Source organism: Periplaneta americana, chromosome 17 (genome assembly GCF_040183065.1).
Source record: "Periplaneta americana isolate PAMFEO1 chromosome 17, P.americana_PAMFEO1_priV1, whole genome shotgun sequence".
NCBI lineage: Eukaryota > Metazoa > Arthropoda > Insecta > Blattodea > Blattidae > Periplaneta > Periplaneta americana.
The window spans coordinates 28438677-28460087 of record NC_091133.1 but is presented as its reverse complement, the minus strand read 5'-3'; the positions used below and the strand labels follow the sequence as shown (position 1 = coordinate 28460087).

The 21411-nt window shown below is 36.7% G+C and overlaps 1 protein-coding gene across 1 annotated transcript in view; it reads left to right on the top strand.

The window, feature by feature from the left end:
- The window catches only part of LOC138693260 (uncharacterized), a 519508-nt gene that overhangs the window by 314543 nt on the left and 183554 nt on the right, over window positions 1-21411 (top strand). The window lies entirely within an intron of this gene.

The following is a 21411-nucleotide window of genomic DNA, read 5'->3' as shown; positions in this document are numbered from 1 at the left end:
TGCTTGTATTGGGTTGAGGGAAAACCCCGGAAAAAACCTCAACCAGGTAACTTGCCCCGACCAGGATTCGAACCCGGGCCATCTGGTTTCGCGGCCAGACGCTCTGACCGTTACTCCAAGGTGTGGACTTTACTGTTGTAGATTACAGATGAAATGAGAGGGACAGAGGTCTGCATCGGACGTTTTCGCTCGAGCGCCAAGTAGTTCATAGCATAATCCGATAGGTAGCGCACACGCATGATGGGTAAAATTGTCGCGAGCGATAAATCCTCGAACGGTATAAGCCGAGCGTTAGACATTCGTTCTTGTTACAGTGATGAACTGTGTAGTAACATCATAGATGTTTATCATTTCATAACTTTGCAGTGTTTAACTAACCTCTCCATAGTACAACTACAAAACTTGCTTTAAAATGTAATATAAATGTTGTAGGTAAATGTCCCCCCCCCCCCCACACACACACACACAGGAGTGATTTTGTTTTTGCCATATCTGATATATGTTGTTGGATGTAAATGTAATTATTATAAACGGAGAACACAATCACGATAATGCAAGAAATGTATCAAGTTTTCTAATAATAATAATAATAATAATAATAATAATAATAATAATAATAATATCTAATAATTAGTGTATCAATCTTTGCGTCTGTAACAGTTGTGCAGCATGATTATTCGTTTTATTATATTTTCTGTGACGTTATTTCTGTACTAATATTGTTATTATTTTACTTCTATATAATAATATTTTGTAAAACATTTCTACATAGTCACAGTATACAGACGGAACACTATGTATGGACCTATCATATTATATATGTGGTAAATGTATGTATGTATGTAGGTATGTATGTATGTATTTATTAACACTACAATTGGGTATAGGCCTACACCCGGTGGTAGTGATATATAATATACAATAATTACAATTACATGAAATAAAATAAAATAAACGTAAACGAAATGAAATAAGATAAACGCAAGTCTATAAATAGTAGATGCAATAAACCTAGGACTATAAATAACTATTATATAATAATGCCTACGATAAGCAAAAGTAAATCTAACTTATAAGTACTTCTTTTTCACCCAACTATTACCAATGTAAGTAATTACATATCACCTTAATTAATTACATACGAACTTAATTACATATCACCTTAATTTATTCACATATCAACTAAATTACATATCATCTTAATTACATATAATCTTAATTACATATCAACTTAATTAATTATATATCAACTCAATTAATTACATGACACAACTTAAATAATTACACTGCACCTCCAATTAAATTTTCAGTCTAATCTTCTCAACCTTTCCTTAAATGTATTGATTTTAAGAGGACCACCCTGAAAAATTGTCGCAGGTAAGCTGTTCCAGTCTACTATTGTGCGGTTAACAAAGGAAAATTTTGCCACGTCCGTTCTTTGTTTTCTACATTTAAACTTCCTAATATGATCAGTCCTTCCTAAGTATGATGGTGTTGCTAATCTAGCATTGATATCGGTCCATGCTTTGTGTCCCATTTGTGCCTTGAACAATGCGGTGAGTCTGGTTTTCCGTCGCCTTGACTTGAGAAGTTCCCACCGTAAATCTTTTACTATCTCCTCACCATGTCCCTTCCCCATTTTGACATATTTTGCTGCCTTGCGTTGGACCTTTACTATTGAATCGATTTGGTTTTGTCTGTACGGATCCCAACCTACTGCTCCATATTTCATAATTGGGCGAAACAAGGGTTTTGTACGCTAATTCTTTTGACTTTCGGTTAGATTTCTTCAGAATACGCATAGAGAAATGTAGTGCTTTCCAGGCTTTCCTTGTGGTATTAGTGACTTGTTCCTCCCGACCCAGTTTGTTACTTAAATATATACCTAGGTATTTACAAGTGTTCACTTGTGGCACCGATGTACCATTCAGTTGATATGCGAGACATATTTCTTTATGCGTTCTACAGAAGGATATTGACTTACTTTTACTGACATTGATTTTCATTTTATTTTCTGTCTTCCAGGTTTCAATAACGTTAAGATCGTTTTGTAAGGCGGCGATATCGGATTCATCATTAATTTGTCTATATATTATACAGTCGTCCGCGAATAACCTTATCTGAGACGTAGTATTTCTATTTATATATATATATATATATATATATATATATATATATATATATATATAAGAAACAATAGAGGTGCAAGGACCGCCCCTTGAGGCACGCCTGATGTTACATTTCCTAAATCAAATATTGTAATATATATTGTAAATCAAATATTGAATAATTATTAATTAGGAATAATAACTGTATATCGAAGTTTTTCATACGATTTTATTTATAACTTCATGTTACTGTTTTGGTACGTTCCATTAGACGTTTGTCATAAACGCAGAAAATAAAGCCTTATTTTTACCGTGTGAGCAAAACATATGTGTATCTTATCTGTTGCCTTCCATACAAGATAAGACATGTCGGTGAGATGACCTTGTACTGTGCTTCTATTTATTACGAGCGTATCACGACCGATCTTATCTAACTCAAGCGTGCGACATTCGACCGAGTTTAAGCGAGCGATTTAACTCCAATGCAGCACTCTGGAGTGGAGGTGGATTAATGTTAGAAGGAACGGGAGTACCCCGAGAAAACCCCTCTGCAACGTGTCTGCTTTATCCATCACGACCTGGTTGGGATCCAGGGATGAACAGCGCGCTAGCTCTTGACCCATAGACGCGGCTCAATCAGTGGTATTGCCCTGTTTAATCCTGATTATATCTGTGAATGTGATGGCACGCAACTCGGATACACCCTAGAAAACCTTGGCACGCAACTCCGACATATTTCTCCTTTCCGCATGCAATTCAAAAACACGGATCTCGATGAGCAGTAGGCTTACCTAAATCTACACACAATTGAAAAATACGAAATCGTGAAAAGTTACTAGTTTATGAACCTCTGACGACGATTATTTGTTCAGAAGTTGTGTAGTTTCAAACTTTTTTGTTTACATTTTCATACCATTGCAGATAGATTGTCGCAGGTATTAAGACTATTCCTACAGGAATTCATGAACCAAGAAATACGTAGGCTAATACGGGTCACCGCAAAAGCCAACATAGAGGCCAGAATTGTTGGTTCTGAGGTTTTACTCGATTTTCATCCATTGGCTATAAAACCAACTGCGGTGGTAAAGGATTTGGGTTATCCGCTTTTTATGGAATTCGAATTTGTGTTACAGCATTCACAAATCACGCGGAGAACTCTCATAACATGGGCTCGGATTTTAATGACGTCATCTGTTATGTGGCATTTTATAGGGAATGCTAACTTGTTTATAAATCCTGAACATGGTATCATGATTGCTAAAAATGTATAATTAATAAGTCTTCATTTTCACTAATTGCCGTTTTGGGCTTTAGGTAATTTTTTTCAGTTTATATATCTCAGATTTTCCGTAATTATTATGTATACTTTCTCGGCTATATTTTATAATTTACGGTTCTCTTTGAATTCTTGTTGTTTATTTTTCAGTGTTTCATTGTCAGAAGGAAATTTGTTATAAACATACATGTAACATGTACTCTCTCCTGTATCTATATGCACAGTTACACAAAAATAACGAAAACGCTTATTAAAAGACAAAGTTTACATTTCAAAACTAGATACACGTGTGTGAAAATATAATTAACTCGATTTATCATCGTCATTATTATCATGATTGTTTTTTAAGTAAATAAGCTTACAAGCAAACCTTCTCATGAGAGCAGATAAAAAAGTTAATTTTTTTCGTCCACGTGTTAATAATGTCAAAACAAGTGCTTATGCAAATTTTGACCACTCGAGCGCAATTACAAGGGCGTTCAGAAAGTAATTTTTCCCTGGTGCCGTTTACAGAAGGAAAACACATTTTCATGTAAAGATTTATTGAAAGAGGTACAAAAATTGTTGTGCTATTTTGCAACATATTCCCTAACGGAATTGAGATATTTGTCATGCCATGGGATCAACTTTCGTATCCTTGTGTCGTAGAATTCTGCCATCTACGATCGGACAGCGTCTGCACCTCTCTATTTTCCTTTTTCCAACTTGTGTTTCTTCAAGTTGTCCTTGTTTGCTTTTTTTTTCCTACTTGGTTATTTAACGACGCTATATCAACTACTAGGTTATTTAGCGTCAATGAAATTGGTGATAGCGAGATATTATTTTGGCAAGATGATGCCGAGGATTCGCCATAGATTACTTAAAATTCGCCTTACGGTTGGAGAAAACCTCGGAAAAACTCAACCAGGTAATTAGCCCAAGCGAGAATCGAAGCCACGCCCGAGCGAAACTCAGGATCAGCAGACAAACGCGCTTCCGTCTGAGATACGCCGGTGATTTTACTTTTCACTTTTAAATATTTGATTGTGATATAATATAGGCCTATGTCCTTTGTAAAATAAGAGCTTGTACAACTTCATTGCAATGTGCGAATATTTATATACAGCTAATTTTACTAACTTATTTACAGACCGATTATTTAGTCCTGACAGCTTGGCGACGCGAAAGAGGGGAAGTAATAGGAATAGTGGGGAGAGCTCCGGAGTAGAGATAGTGGGGAGAGCTCCGGAATAGAGAGTAGCGGTCGGTAAAGGAATGCAATACAGTTTAACTGTACTAGAAACATACCGCTCTACCGCACGCGTGACAACCGTCGCTCCGAAGGCAAGCGAGTGACTAACCCAAACACCCCTTGGCGTAACTAAATGGACTCGCCTGACCCAGGCGCACATTCCCGGCGACTGTCAGGACTGAATAATCGTACTGTACATTTTTTGCTTTTCTTAAGGAACTTTCTTCTTGAAATCTGATGAATAATTTATTTAATATCTTAGCATTCAAAGTTCAATTGTCTGAAGGTTTTGTGAAACCACCAAAAGATAATTTTATTAATGTGAAATCGATTCCGGAAAACAATACGAATTCTGCATTCTTTCTAACAGGTAGGTGTAGTATTCCAGTTCTGGATGGATACCTGAAACTTTGCCGGTAATCCATCCTGCCAAATATTTTAAACCATCCTCTTCACAAGACTGTTCTGTTGGTTTTTGGTGTAGGAGATCCCATATCAGAAGAAGATCAAGACAGAATAATTCACACCCAAATAAGCGACATGTAACTCATTCATATGATTTTATTGGAATTAAAATGCACAGAATTCCGTAATCCATACTCAGTTTTCTCTTCAGAGGTAAATTCAAGAACTCTGCTTGTAAATCCCTATCATACTCCTCATCAGTAAAATGTTCGAAACACAAGTGACAATTCCTTGGATTTCACTTTCCACCTCTGCGAAACTTTTTGACCCAGTTTTTGGCATACAATTTTGTTTTTCGTAAAAGTGTGTTAATGATTATTTCCCTTCAATTTTAGCCTTTTCTCTGCCGTTATTGCAGAAGACAGCTACGGCACAACGTGTATGCACCTGTTCATTGCTAGACGCACTTGCGTGATTGTATATTAATACAGGCTGAGGAAAGATAACATTTGAATTCCGTAGTATACATTCTTTTGTCGTGGAAACCGTCTATCAATGACGTCACAGTACCCCATCACCCGCACTTTTTCATCGTCCAAATGTAGCTGATTGAGATAACCTGCTCATTCTACAGGCCTTTCTATATTTCTATCTGTAACGACAAGGTGCATCGTTATAAAATTTCCGAAGACATTTTGAGTGAATTTCCTTAGCAGGCTTGATTAATGATAGTCCATTGATAGTCCACTTCTCCATATTTTTAGATCCCGGTGCAGACATGGATGCCCGGAGACTGAAACCCTTGCCCACGTCCAAGGTCAGTGTAACAGAGGTTTACTCCTCCGAAATGCCAGACATCATGTTCGATCCTTAATTGCAACTGCTTTGAAAAAAAGTCTTGGACAGTAGAAGAGAAAGTTTTTTGCCTTGCTACTAATAGCTCCTCTAGACATATTGACATCATAGCGTATTCCCAGACTACCAAGAAAGGTTATATAATTGATCCTACCATAAGGATTGAAACGGGGAGTAGCCAGCCGGAGGATATCAATCAAGAAAAGATCAACATTTATCTGCCAACAATTGATTACTTCAAAGCAAAATATCAGCTTGAAAACATTGAGGTGATTGGTCTTCTTATTGGAGCTCGTGGTGTGATTCCCAAGTTCTTTGAAAGCTTCAGGAAGACTTTGGAACTACCACTGACACTTACTACTGACATCATAACTTCAGTTTTGAAACGCTCTTGCCAAATTCTGAGTCATCATATGCACTCTGTTTAATTTCTTTTCTTCACTTTATAATTCATATATGTTTATTTTAATTTTCTGTCAACAAATTTATGTAAACATATAACATTTTAAAATTCATGTATGAGAGTATACCGAGTCCTTCTGGGCTACCTCCAATGGGAGGCAGTTAACAATTTATTTTTACTGTATATTAAAATGATAATACATTATCTTTAGCAATCTAAAGACAAATTAATACTGGATTAAGAACATAAACAAGCTTGCTATAATATTTCAGGATACGTTAATCATTTAGTTTGTAATAACTAATAACCATACTAGCACCGCTAACAGGTTAAAAATTTCTCAATCAACGCGAAAGTGTAAGGTGAGTTGTACCACGTTCTCGAGTTAATAATAGTTATTTATGTAACTTTCGTGCATAGAAAAACTTCTTTACATGTGTAGAAAGATTCTTAGCACGAGCTCGTAACGAAATTAGAAGAGTTCAAAAAAAGTGCACACTACAAACAAGTTGCTTACGTAATTTTTTCTTTATTACCATAACAAAAAGACATGTTCCAGAAGTTATTTTTCTATTCATAATAAAAACATATCCTACGGTGATCAAAGAATAGAATCTCTGGTAGATTACAGTATGTCATGGATCAGTTTTAACATTAATAGTAATAGCATTCTGTGTATTATAGTGACAAGTAATCTAATACTGTGTGCCAAACAAAATGCACTATCCCATTGACACGACTGCTGTATTTCGTTTATATTCATGTTTATTATTTAATCATGAAGTAACCCATTGTAAACAACAGTGGTACAGTTAGTATTTTGTTTTTTTTTTCTTTGTAGCTATTGATAGCTGAAGGAGAGAGAATTATTATTTTGAGTTGTAATTAATATTGATTTGGAGTTAAAGAAGAGAGATCATGTCGACTCATGAACAGCGAATGGATCTACTACTGCTCTGTGAAGACAGTCACAGAACACGGGTAGGTGTAGATGAGTTTGATCGTCATCCAGACATTCCAAAACCATCACACCAATGTATAAGCAGTTTATTAAACAACGTTTAGTGTGCTCGACATGAAACGAAGTGGTCGTGTAAATTGGCTGTCGACGAACAACATACAGTGGATGTGATTGCATGTCAGTGTGGCTCGAGAGAGTGGTATTAGTAGAAAAATCGGCACGTTTCTATCCCTACAAATTGCAGCATTTACCAGAGTTCTGCATAACGGCCCAGCCCATGAGCTGCTTCATCACTGCACCACACTGGGCCACACAGTATCGCACGGAACTACCCGTGACGTCACCCTGCATCACCGCACGTGTCGCGGCGGACTGCTTGTGGAGGGGTTTAGTGCTGTGGACTTGTTTGTATCAAAGCATCGTGGCCAAGTTTCCGCTTCTATCAGTTACTTATGAATTGAGTTGGCGCGGGTTTGTGCTTGTGTGTACTCTTTCAAACGTTTTCCTGTTTGATTTCTGTTTTTCAAGATGACTCCAAATAATGGTGCATCGCAAGAAAATGCAGTCTCTGTGAGACTGCTATTACACTATCAAAGTTCTTTGACAAAGAAAATTATGATAATATATTTCATCAAAGATCTTTGATAAAAGATAGGATTTTGGGTATATTACACTACATAAAATCTTTTAAAATCTTTTCAAAAGATTTTATCATACATAACCTAAAATTAGGAACAAATCTCTCCTAACACTTGTTCCAGAACAATGAACATGTGTTGCGTGGATTTGTTGATAGGCTACTGATATTTACGCCTTAAGTTTATGATTTGTTTATACTAATATTTACGCGTTAAGTTTATAACACCATGAATAAAGAACAATATTATGCTTCTTTAGCTATAGTTAGTTCAGTTATTACAATATGCATGTTACTGAAAAAGAAACGCCTTTGGGTCGTGATAAGAGAGATATACATCAGAATTTATTAAAAGAGCTACAATATGAGGACTTGAAAAGTTATACGAATTATTATAAAATATTACTTACTTACAAGTGGCTTTTAACGAACCCGCAGATTCATTGCCGCCCTACATAACCCCGCCATCGGTCCCCATCCTGTGCAAGATTTATCCAGTCTCACCTACCTCAAATTCATTTTAATATTGTCTTCCCATCTACGTCTCTGCCTCCCCAAAGGTCTTTTTCCCTCCGGCCTCCCAACTAACACTCTATATGCATTTCTGGATTTGCCCATATTATATTAATATTATATTATAAAAATTATTTATTTACATTTCATTTCCTTCATACTTCGATATCAGTATTTTTGTGGTGGAAACAGTCTAGTAAATATTTGCGTTCCGCCATATTTGTTTCACGGTATAGAAATTTTTTATCAAAGATAACAAGCTGCACTTACATTTTCTAAAAGATCTTTCATCAAAGGAACTTTTATAAAAGAAAACCCATTACACTATCGTATATTGTATAATATATATTTTATAAAAAGATCTTTGCCAAAAAACTTTGATAGTGTAATAGCAGGCCGGAGAAACTTCATCACAGACACCGGCCGTGAAAGCATACATTCTAAAATACAGTCTCTCTAGAGAAAAAGTAGTGAAGGAGAAAATCGCTGCTAGAAAGTTTAAAAATACAGAGTCGGATAGAAATTTTAAAAAGTACCATAGGGACAGTTTTGAAATCTGTGTTCGACAGCAGTGAAAAATATTTTAATTTTGTAATTTGTCCGGTATGCTCATGCCACACGTCAAACGAAAGCACAACCAATGCGGGCAAGCACGAAAGCAGTAGAATGCAATCAACTAGTGGGATGACGTCAGTGCAGTGCTGAGCGAGTGCTGAGGAGTGCGGTGGGCAAGCCCAGCGCGATGGGCTAGGACAGACCGGCAGAACTGTAGCTCCTGAGAGCGACTTCTTTCCTCCCCTTTCTTACCCCACCCACCTTTTCTACCTGTGCGGTCACGGCTTTCTAGTTACGCTCGGCTGCATCAACATTCATTCTCGCGGCGGAAGTCGATCATCCCCAATAGAAGTGGAGTGAGGCTGACGTCATAGTTCCCCTACTTGCGAGTTCTGCAGGGCTAGACTAGGAAGCGGCCGCGCCAGCAGTGTTGGTCTTGGGTGGGCTGGGCTGCTAACGCATTAGGACTGACAGTGCTGAGCGGTGTGCCAGCCTGCAGGATTCTGGCACGTACACAATGCAAAAAGATGGCCCATGGAAGATGAGAGCTTACTACAACAGGATCACGCGTTCATGTATTAACCAGTCCTCCTTTCAGCATGTTTTATTCAGTGATGAATGCCTATTCTTTCTATTCTCGTACACGAAATACACAATATTGTCCAAAGAAAATCCAAAATGCATCCATAAATCCAATAACCATAATGCTGAAAAAGTAATTTTGTGGTGAGGAATATTAGGCGATATTATTGTGGGGATATATTTTATGTGTATGTGAACTAGTGCACATTTGGCGAATTATTGGACAGCATTGTAATGGACACCCTATATGATTTACGATAAACGGATGAGACTGTGACTTCAGTTAGATGGGGCCACATCATATTATGCTATAAGAGTTCGTAGGAAATTAAATGTACGGTGTACACTGGATGCACGATGTGGACCTGTCATGGACTCCACGATCACCAGTCCTCATACCCTTAGATTGTTGTACTGAAATACGTGAAACAATATTTTTTTCAGATACTCTGCATCTATAGAAGAATTTAAATTAAGGATCACCTATGTTATCCAAAACATTCCACAAGCAACACTTTTAAGAGTGGCAGAGAAATGTCAGGATCGAGTGAAACACTGTATTCAAGTAAATGGAACACACTTTGAATATTTGCGCTAGTGAATTGTGCAGTTGCACTCTATATATGCAAATCTAGTTGTGTTTACCTAAGGGTAATACAATTCAATAATGAAATAACGTGCTGTATGGCATTTCATGGTAGAATGTAAGTAGACCTACTAGGACATTTGTTCCAAAGAAAATAATTTGTTGTATCTGTAATTTTTAAATTCAAAATAATATTTCTTTCCCTATTTCGCGAGTGACTTTTATGTCACACGGTGTAATAGAGCAGGTTATGAAGTGATGAAGTAACTTTATTTCAGGATATTCAGTAAAGGCCTACTTTTCGCATATAAAACTGATTTTTATTGTGGTAGTAAATATAAATTTTTCCTGTCAAATGTTATTTTGTTTGATAAACTTTAGGTAATTTATGATTATTTTAAAATAGTTCATAGATTACTTTCTGTCATGACATCACAAACTGGGACCTGCTCACATTTCAAGGGTAGTGGGTAGTGATGCCTGTGCGATTAAATAATTTCAGTACAATAGTTTAGTTCAATATTTTTAGGCTTTTAGTATTTGAAGTGGAATAAAATTTCCATGGTTATACAATAAATCATTCTGAATTCAGTGAAGTAAAAGACAACTAATTAGTTTCTTATCCAAGTGCAAAAGAAAGACCCTAATTGATAACCTGTTTTCCCACTTTGCTAAATGTACCCCAGTCTTCAGGTGCACATCACTTGCTACAATCTCCACTCATATGCCTTGTATTGTTTAAGTTATGAAGTATTGTATATTGTAAATTCTAAAGCAAAATTTAGTTAAATATTTCACCCTTAGTGAAACAGAAAAATATTGAACTTTGATTAACTATTTTTGCCATTTTTTAATACATATATTTTTTCCCCTTGTGTTATGTGTGTGATATTCTTAAACCCTTAGGTCAACTTTGTAGGACACAGGCTGCAGAAAAAAAAACTGTAAAAATGTCATGTAAATAGATTCAATAGTTTCAGAGAAAAATGCACTTAAGTTTGGAAAACATCAACTTACGAAAAACTGCATTAAAATGATGCATGAATTACATGTGCCGTCAAATTTAAAGAGGTCATTTAAAGAATTTATCTGCAGAGATACCCCCACAATATATTGTTTTCAAGAGCAAGTTTTGTACTTTTTAAACAAAATAAAAAGTAGCATTTTTAACCACTAATCACTACCAATCCCCTTAAACTGCATAATTTATATTTAAGAATACCTAGACTAAGATAGTTAGATACTTATGTTGATCTTTCCAGTTTGTACAGACGCCTCGAGAAAGATATCGTTTCGTGCTGCGCCAATTCAGCCACTGCAATGTGTTAAGTCTCTCCCCTCATCAGTGGAATGTAATCCCTTTCAGTCCTCAGAGGCTTGTGTGTGACGAATAAGAGTTATGAACAGGTGTCCCAAGGGTAGGCCCTGCTGCTCATGTCATTCTACCATTAAATCAGTGTCATTACTGCCATCCCGTCAACATGAATAGTCCACGCAGTGAAAAAAACGTTATTAAATGAAGAACTAACGATGAAGTATTAATACCATAAATAAATTCACATTAACTCTGCAGTATTACCTCTATTGACATCAAAGAGTCGAAGTGGTATAGCTACTAAATTACAATTAAATGTATTTTGTATTTAATAACTAGCCATAGCGTTGTTACAACTGTGAACCCACTGGATTAGCTTCACATTTTCAGGAGTGTATTTCATGCCTGGCGGGTTCTGGCGGCGCCAAGGTACTATTTTTCGAGACCGGGCGGCACCAGGGCACTTTTCTTCTTTTCATATTGTCGTCAAATTATAAAAATCCATATTGTATTCATATTTAAACAATTTCATAGTTAAGTGTACTCCTCAGATCTAACAACATTTTTATTTTTGCTATCAGGAAGTTGCTCAAATTTTGTTTTCTACAGTAAGGTCCGAAGGTCTTGTCGCCCCCCCCCCCTTGTTTGTATGTTGATGTGAATCCATTTTGAACATGTCATAGCAGATGTGTGACAATGGTTGATACTTCACGTTCCAGCTTGTTTATTGATCCAGAACATCAGTATGGACACCATCACTGTTGCGGCACAAAATTTTCCTCAGTAGAGGTGGTGTTATTTCACTGTGAGGAATAATTAAGCAGCATGTCTCGAAACATCGATACCAGACAATTGACGATTTGAAGCAAGCTGTTAGGGAGGCATTCAGGGAAATCACACCGCCTTTGCTGCGGAAAATTTCACACAGGACATGGCGTCGCGACACTGATGGTGCCCATACTGATGTTCTGGATCACTAAACAAGCTGGAACGTAAAGTATCAACCATTGTCACACATCTGCTATGACATGTTCAAAATGGATGCACATCAACATACAAATAAGGGTGGGAGGATAACAAGAGTTTCGGAACTTATTGTATATGGCTATATGCAACCAACTGTTTCTGTTCAAACTGAATGGCCCAATAGCTTACGCTTAAAAAAAACCCAGAGACAGGACACTTTTTTTAAATACACCACTGCACATTTTTATATAAAAATGTAACTAAATATGGTGTTTTTATAATTAGTACAATTGAAATGCCTGCAGCTTTAAGTATTTTATAACATAATTGACGATAACGTTTTATACCTACCATTGTAATACATTTTTCTGAACTCTCTAGCTTCACAAATTTTACGAAATAATATAACGATAGTGATGTTATACCTGCCGTCGTACTAAATTCAAACTTATTTAGCTCTGAGTACCTTATATGAAATAACTAATGAAGATAGTGTCTTTATTACTACTATCGTACTAAATTTTGAGTATTTTTTTAACAAGAACTGAACTGGTGGGTGGAAAAAGGATAACATTCCAAAAATTTGAGAAATTAAACTGAAATAGGAGATTATTCCAGTCTCATATCATTATTAAAACAAGCATTGAAGCTTTAGTTGAGTGAAAGAAACTTTTTTTCTACTAAATATTGCATTGGCATAAATCCGAGGTCACAGTTTTCTGTCATGTGACAGAACATTTTCAATCATTAAACGACAAGTTCGAAGATTAGATCGGATACACTCTCCATATCAGTATGATGACATCATTAAAAAAACAGGAAACTCAACCATCTAGATCAAGTAAAGAGGCTTCAAAACAATCAGGTACTAACTTCAAACACTGGTGACCACAGTATTTCAAGAAAACATGTAAAGATATTAAGAATGAAAACTGACATTCAACATCAGTAAGTACAGGCAACTTATATTCACTCAGAAGATGAAAGGTTGTGTCGAGGCTTCAGAGTGCATTGATGGTTTGCACCATGGAACATTCAGGTTGAAAGAACAAATCATGTGGAGCTCCCCACTACTGCAGCATATGGGAAACTTGAAATCAACATTAAAAAGTTAGAGGACATTTAAAAAATCACTCACTACATACCTGAGGAGGACAAGTGATTCTATGAAGACATCCTAAATATCCAACTTCAAATACAGCAGACAGTGATAAGGATGAATAAAGGCTCATATTATGGTCATCATTGTATAGAGTAAAATCATTTATGCTCGACCATGCCGAAATGTCGTAATTATACACCTGGTAGCAGTCCTTTAATGCATGTCATTAAAATACACCTATTCATTAAAGTTCAGGTTTTCGATTATTCTCGGATATGCAATCGAAAGACAACGAGAGTAACGTCACGGAAGCTGGAAATCCAATACTGTCGCAGAAGGTTATGTTCTGTTACTATAATAATTAGCGTTAATTGTAAATAATATTCAAATAAATTCAATTTGTCATCTCGTTTTTCAATTCTAAATCAATTTCCAGGTTATATCAAAATTAGTTCATGTTATTCTGTAGATTATAACAAGGTCAATGACATTATTGTTCCTCGGAAAAAATCAATACTTTCGCGTCTGCGCACATCTCACAATTTAGAAGGTCAGTTCCACTCTTCACTTAGATAACCATAAAATGAATACTTATGAATAATTTCAAGTTAGAAATATGGTCGAGCATAAAAAGTCGTATGAAACTTGCCTATAATGGTAATTAAGACGCTCGTATGAAAATTATGAAACGAGCGCAAGCGAGTTTCATAAACAAACATACTCGCGTCTTAATTACTATCATTATAGGCTCGTTGCATAATGTACTATTTAAGGTGTTCATTGTACTATTCAACATTTCATGCCACAAAAAAACATTATAGTTAATAATTTTATCTGTTTTCAAAACATTGAGTGCAAAAGGATAATTCCAATACATTTAATTATTAATAATTATTAAACAAATAAGTATTTGACTTGGAGATTGTTTGAGTGAACACTTATTTCACTAGATCTACAATTGCCTAATAGTAACTTTTTCAATAGAACCCTTAGCTTTTTCTGTAAAGTTATTTTTTGTTTTCCCACAAACTAGGGAAGTTGAAATGTTATCCTTTTTCCACTCACCCGTTCCCTAACGATGCTGTTTCTTTACCTGTTTCCAATTGATTATCAATCGTCCTCTCTGTCATATATATCAACCATCATTCTGTCAAGTACCTATCGACCACAAACGAATGACAGTCTTCTTGTGTCATAAGTCATTCTATACGAAGCAAACCACTGCGCCATTCTTCTATTTCAAAATTTGGTCTATCCACAGTATCCCAGGTACTTACAACCAGTTGCTGTTCGTGTTTCTCTAGTCCTGTTTTACCTACTGAGACAATAATTAATGCCCATGTCATATGACTTGTAATATGCAAACGTGTAATATGCAAACGTATCACCTTTTTTACTCTTCAATAACCAGCCCTTTAAATTTTTTAATTGTTCCCATCCTGATTTGTAAGTCTGTGACCATTTAGACTTTATTTCCTAGGTCCTTCGTTCAGTGTTACACACAGCTATCACAACAACAAAACTGTCTGTGTGAGCTGTGAGGTAGCATGTCCGCACTGTAATCTCTAGAAGAAAGTGAAGGTCGGAAGGTGACAAGAATCAGAGATGGTTATGTGTCATAGACAGAGAGGGAAATATACTCACGTGAAATCTGCATGGTTGGTGAATCCCCGAATGCTTATCTCATCAGTCCTCAGTGGTGTAGTGTTTTCTTGCATGCCAGACAGAAAGGGAAAGAGAATGACAGAGGGATCGTGAAAAGGCTACTTGACCGCAACAATAAAGGCGATTGCCATTTTTATAAATTACTAAAATTTTCATTTTAAAAAGGAGAAAATGAAGGACACTTCCATGGATCTTCTAAAAAGAAAGAGATTTCGTATTTTTTTAATTACCCGAAAGTATAAAGTATATATATATATATATATATATATATATATATATATATATATATATATACACACAGTACATATAATGAGATCTCCTTCTAAACAAGTAGACATGGCAACAATGAACTTAATACTGACAATGAGCAGATTCATGTACTATAGCCCCGTCGCTGTTATTTCCGGCAGCCAATCACGTTGCAGGTCGGCTACATTTAAACGTGAGAGTCTTGTGATTCGCTGCTGATGAAGTTATAGAGTTCCTAAGCTCGATAAATACTTAATATAATTACCCGCCATTTTGGCTCTTTCGTTTTCGTTCGCAGAAAGCACACGAGGACGTTATTTTCCGCTCAATTATTTGCTCAATTACAGTGCGTTTGATTTATTATCATAGGAGCTACGACATGATAATGTTTAACGGTGCTGCAAATAGATTCCTCGTCTGGTAACTCGGCAACGAAAGAACAAAAATGTCGAACGATACTATCTACCTAGACTTTATAGAGCCTTCACTTCCTAAGGCGTAAGCAAAGAGTCACGCCAGAAATAACAGCGACGTGACTATGGATTGCATTCTAACACACAACCGTTGATTTTACAAATCGTTAAAACTACGCGTCGCGACCAATGCGTGCACCGTAGAGTAATAATAAATTGCTAATATTTAATACACTCTATATAATTGAGAACATTTACCGCACTGAATAGGTCTGAAAGAGTGATGCGAACTAGCTGAAATAATATGACACTAAAATAAACATGGATGAAGAGAGAGAGAATAGAGCGCTTTCAGTCGTCTTCAGCTTTCACCCGTCCGGCTATCACATTTTCGAGAGCAAGAGTAATTAAATTCTGCCTGGAGAGGTTTCCGACTCCCCACCTGAACATGAGGGAGTTCGTACAACAGTGGCCATCTCGCGGCTCATCTCTCTCTCTTCTTTCTCCCTTCCTATAGTTTCACGTTCGTGTCAGAGGTTAGCGCACCCTCCATTCCAAAGTGATAGGTTTCAATATATATTTTGACGTACTTCAGAATGAAGTGCACGCATGTTTGTTACACAGAATAAGTAATGTTCGGAATTAAGTAGGGGATCTGTTTTATGTAGCTGTGTATTTTTTCTCGGTCTACCCTTGTGCCACATCTTTGTGTAATTTAATCCACTCCGTAATTCATTTGATAATTCAGTGCTAGAATACGGGTTGTTATAAAGTAACTCGGGTTCGATTCCCGGCTCTAATTGCAGTGATATTTGTTGTGGACAAATCGGAGTGTGAGGTTTTCCCATTTCCTCAACTTTACAAATTTAATTCTACAAACAAACTCCATGTCATTTATATTTCACCGTAATAAATTATTCACCTCATGTAAGTTCCAGATCGGACAGCGCTATACTCAGATCATATCCTGCCAAGCACATAATATCTGCAGTGCTCGGGAAAAGTGACATAAGTCAGTTTCCACAAACCTTTTTGATAATTTATTGACAACTTACACTGGTTTATGTCGATTTGATTTTTTTTTCTGTATGGATTATTGTAATGGGAGGAATACTTATGTATTTTTTTCTAAGCGAGCAGATGTTCCGTAAGTTGTCAATAAATTATCAAAAAAGGTTTATGGAAACTGACTTGTGTCACTTTTCCCAAGCACTGCAGATGACTTGTGTCACTTTTCTAAGCACTGCAGATATATCATCCCATATGGTTAGGCTTCATATCAAAGTGCGTCTAACCTAGGGAGTGGAGTGGAATGAGGTGGTATGTACCGACATTCACTTGGTGCATGTGGATCCAGAAGATGATAAAAGTTATCGGCGTAGCTCAGTCGGCTAAGGCGCTTGCCTACCGATTTGAAGTTTTTCTCGGGCAAGGGTTCGATTCCCGCTTGGGCTGATTATCTGGTTGGATTTTTTCGAGGTTTTCCCAAACCGTAAGGCGAATGTTAGGTAATCTATGGCGAATCCTCGACTTCATTTCGCCAGATACCATCTCGCTCTCACCAATCCTATGGACACTAAATAACATAGTACAGTGGTTGATACAGCGTCTTTAAATAACCAACTAATCAAAAAAGAGATGAAATACACACGCAAAAATATAGAATATCTGGTAATGCAGTGCACTTTTTCCACCATCTATGGCTGTTTGAATTCCGAAGTTCAGACGACGAAAGAAATAGGCTCCTTGTAAAGTCTTGGTTTTTAGCAGCCGCACAATGACGCGTGCGTGAGCGTGGTGCGGCACAACGTGAAACTAAAAGTTTGACGTGTGCGTGGCGCGCACTATCGTGGTTTTTAACAGACCGTCATTCTGTGCACCTCGCTAGGAGCATCATGAAATTCGCGCGTTTCGTGTTGACATGGATCCACTTGTTTGTTGCCTGTTGCTTCAAAAGGAGAATGATGATGATGATGTTAATGATTTAAGGTTAGGCCTACTGGTTTACTCTGCAACTGAAGGGCCACAAAGATTTTCAATAAAAGGATAGGCTACGTTTTCAGGTACATTCCTTGAAAATCCTGTTCATGTACGACTTCTGTTAACGTCATAAATACTCGTAACAGGAAAACTACGCACACAATCTGTTAATAATTTCACTTCAAACCCTTCTTTGTAACTCATGATACAAATACCAATGTTGGTCTACAATTCAATAATAATATTTTAGAAAATCTCCAATCTGTTATAAAGGGTATGGCTGTAACATTACTTGGGGTCGGAATTATATGCACTATAAAGTGCTATTGTTAGTTCGTATATATTTAACCACGCCCCCATACGCGTCTGACATTACATGTTTCTGGATATTTAGCTGTGGTGTGGGAAGCACTGCATAATGTCCAATCACAGAAGCTTATAAAGAAGAGAAAACGAATTTAAGCACAGCGCCTCTTGAAAAGTGCTGCAACGGTAAATTGCGCATGTGAAGGGCTAGACGCGCAGTTCAATAGGTGAGTGAGTACTTGCCTCTTTTAGGCATTATTTTATATTATTGGAATATTTAAACTTGGTAACGCTGTAAACCACGCTTTCTCAACCGTCATGTGCACCATGCTTATCCAAATATAGTTGATGTCATTTTATCGTATCAAACATGTATGTGGCTAGGTTAAATATAATACATATACGAAGTAGGGAGGTCGCAGCAGCGTCACGGTTAAGGCGTTAAGGCTGCCAGCTGGAACGTTGTGGGTTCGATTTCCGATGGGGTCATGAATTTTTCCATTGAGCTAATTCTTCCAGTCGCACTATAACCCAGGGACTTATTCAGCCTCTAATAGAAATAGAATAGGGCATTTTCTTTGAGGATAAAGGTGGCGGGCATGTAGGACTATGGTACCATCCCTACTGCCGTTGAATCCCATAATCTGTCAGCTTTAACCTCTCGCCACCTTCTGGGCCGATTTGGCCTTTTTAGGGTGCCCTTTATCTTTGCCTACTTGTTATTGTCAACATGTATCTAGTTGTCAGTACAGTCAGTGTTAAGTACTATTATGCGCCAAAACGTATTTCCAATTTTTTCGTCTTATATATTGTGTTTAAAAAAGGAAATCGGCAGTTTAAGAGAATATAACTTATGCGCAGCTGTGGAATTATTGGCTTCTTCACACTTATTTTATTTAAAAAGTTCAAAATTTTAAAATTTTGCGAAAGTATGAAATATACGTCGCAGATGATATTTAATAAATTACAGTATTAATTTTCCACACAATAAATTGCGCCAATATATGATTTTCTTAATATTTCATATTAACATTAACTCTAATATGTGAGTATGTGAGCGTTTTAGTTATTTTTATTCTTATTCGTATTAACTTCCATTGTCTTTAACAATCGGTGTGGTTATCCAATTAATTTGCTAGTTTCTAACACGTTTTTTATAGCTAAAACATGAGCACTGCTCTGAAGCATTGATCTGTAGCCTACACGTTATTTGCACTTAATTATTTTTCAGTGTGATGGGTCTAAAACGGTAGTGTGTTTTTTTCTATGGGCCTGAAACGATAGTGTGTTATTTTCCAATGTTCTAAAACTGTAATTAGTAATTACTATTGTGTCTCGTGTCGAAAACAGCATTGAATTTTTTTTCAAATTTATATTTTTAATCCATCGTGATGTACAAGTTACGTACAGGACTATATTATAAAGAAGAGACATAAATATGCTGACAGAATAATTAGTTTGTATTTCACTAGTAACTGTGTTAATAGAAGTGAAAAGAGGCTCTTGTCTCTTGCATGTGTTACGTGAATGAAAGAACAAAATCGTTTTGATATGATACCCTAAAAGCTAGATATATAATTTTAACGAATTTAAGTATACAGATTTCTCGAGTTTCTTTTGAAAAGTTGAACAATTTTGAACCCAGATAGATGGATCAGAAAATATAAATGACTGCATCTATGAAAAATCGTGTTTGTGTGTATAGTTTGGATAGTTAGTACAGAATGTTCTTACTAAATAGTACTGTCTCAGGATGGAACGTGTGAAATGGACAGTCAGAATAAGAAACGAAGCTGTGTTGGAAAGAGTGGATGAAGAAAGAATGATTCTGAAACTGATCAGAAAGAGAAAAAGGAATTGGCCGGGTCACTGGTTGAGAAGAAACTGCATTTTGCGGGATGCACTGGAAGGAATGGTGAACGGCAGAAGAGTTCGGGGCAGAAGAAGATATCAGATAGACGACATTAAGATATATGGATCATATGAGGAGACAAAGAGGAAGGCAGAAAATAGGAAAGACTGGAGAATACTGGGTTTGCAGTGAAAGACCTGCCCTTGGGCAGAACACTATGAATGAATGAATCGTACCGGACGACGGGGCCAGATCGGTGCAGGTCTGTTATGAAAATCTTACATATCAGGAAGATCTGAATGTGTGTCACTACACCCACTGTTATTGGAGTTCTCTTTTCAACTGATAATAAGACTGTCCACAATGTCGTCGATTAGTCCTCCGATTTGGTAGTACACGTTTTTAATTTTAATTAACTCCTAGTCGTACGGTTACATATATTTTTTTAATTTGTCATAACGACAGGTAACACTCTTTCAACTGAGACATGTCTTCCAATGAGACAACAACCAATTAAATTTGATTCGGCGTCTCACACTTTCTCATTGTCCCATTCACGTGGCTGATGTGCGTTGATTCTGCGCACATTTTTTTACTATATTACCGTACTATTTCTTTGTTATTAGTACTAGTATCACCAAAGTGAACAGGCTTCACAATCATGTCGTGTTAATAATGCTACAAATGTAGATCCATTCCGTTTTTACTCTCACGTTGTACGAAGTATAAGTAGAACATATAATCTTATTGAAAATACGGGAGCTAACACTGTTAAAAATTGATTAGATGCAAACCTTCTATCTCTCAATATTAATAAAATAGCTTTTATATTTTTTTCTTTAAATAAAGGAGGACTTCTCTCAAATGAAAATTACTTCAAAATAGTTTTACATATCGGAAATTGTTCAGATACGAGGATCATTTCATAAGTCATGGAACTATATTATATCAGCCAATAAAGCTGCAGGAATAGAAATTCACTATATGGGATTGGAGGTCACTGGAATGTGCTTCGCAATGCTAGTACCAAATTGTGTCTGAGTACAGGAGGCAATCAGCGTATTCCGAATCTCACCGGATTGGTGGACAATAATGACGTCACGCTGCAGCGAAATAGGAACAAAACTGCTAGAAGGTTCGATAGCTGTCATGGCGGCTGTACAAGTTGTTGTCTGTACTACGCTACCAAGATTTTGCGAAATTTCCGTACTGTCATCTCGTTCAAAGAAAAGAGAGCATAAACAATTTATTTCTTGAACCGGTAGTAATAACTGGTCCGTTGACATGTTCGCTCATAAGCCATTAACATATTGTTTTTACGTTGTGCTCATTACAAACAATACAGCAGAACCAAAGCAGAACACACCGCCATGACACAACAGTGCACGATGTCATTCGTCTGCTAATTCCCGCCCTATACAAGAACCAATCAGATTCACTGATTGCGGCTG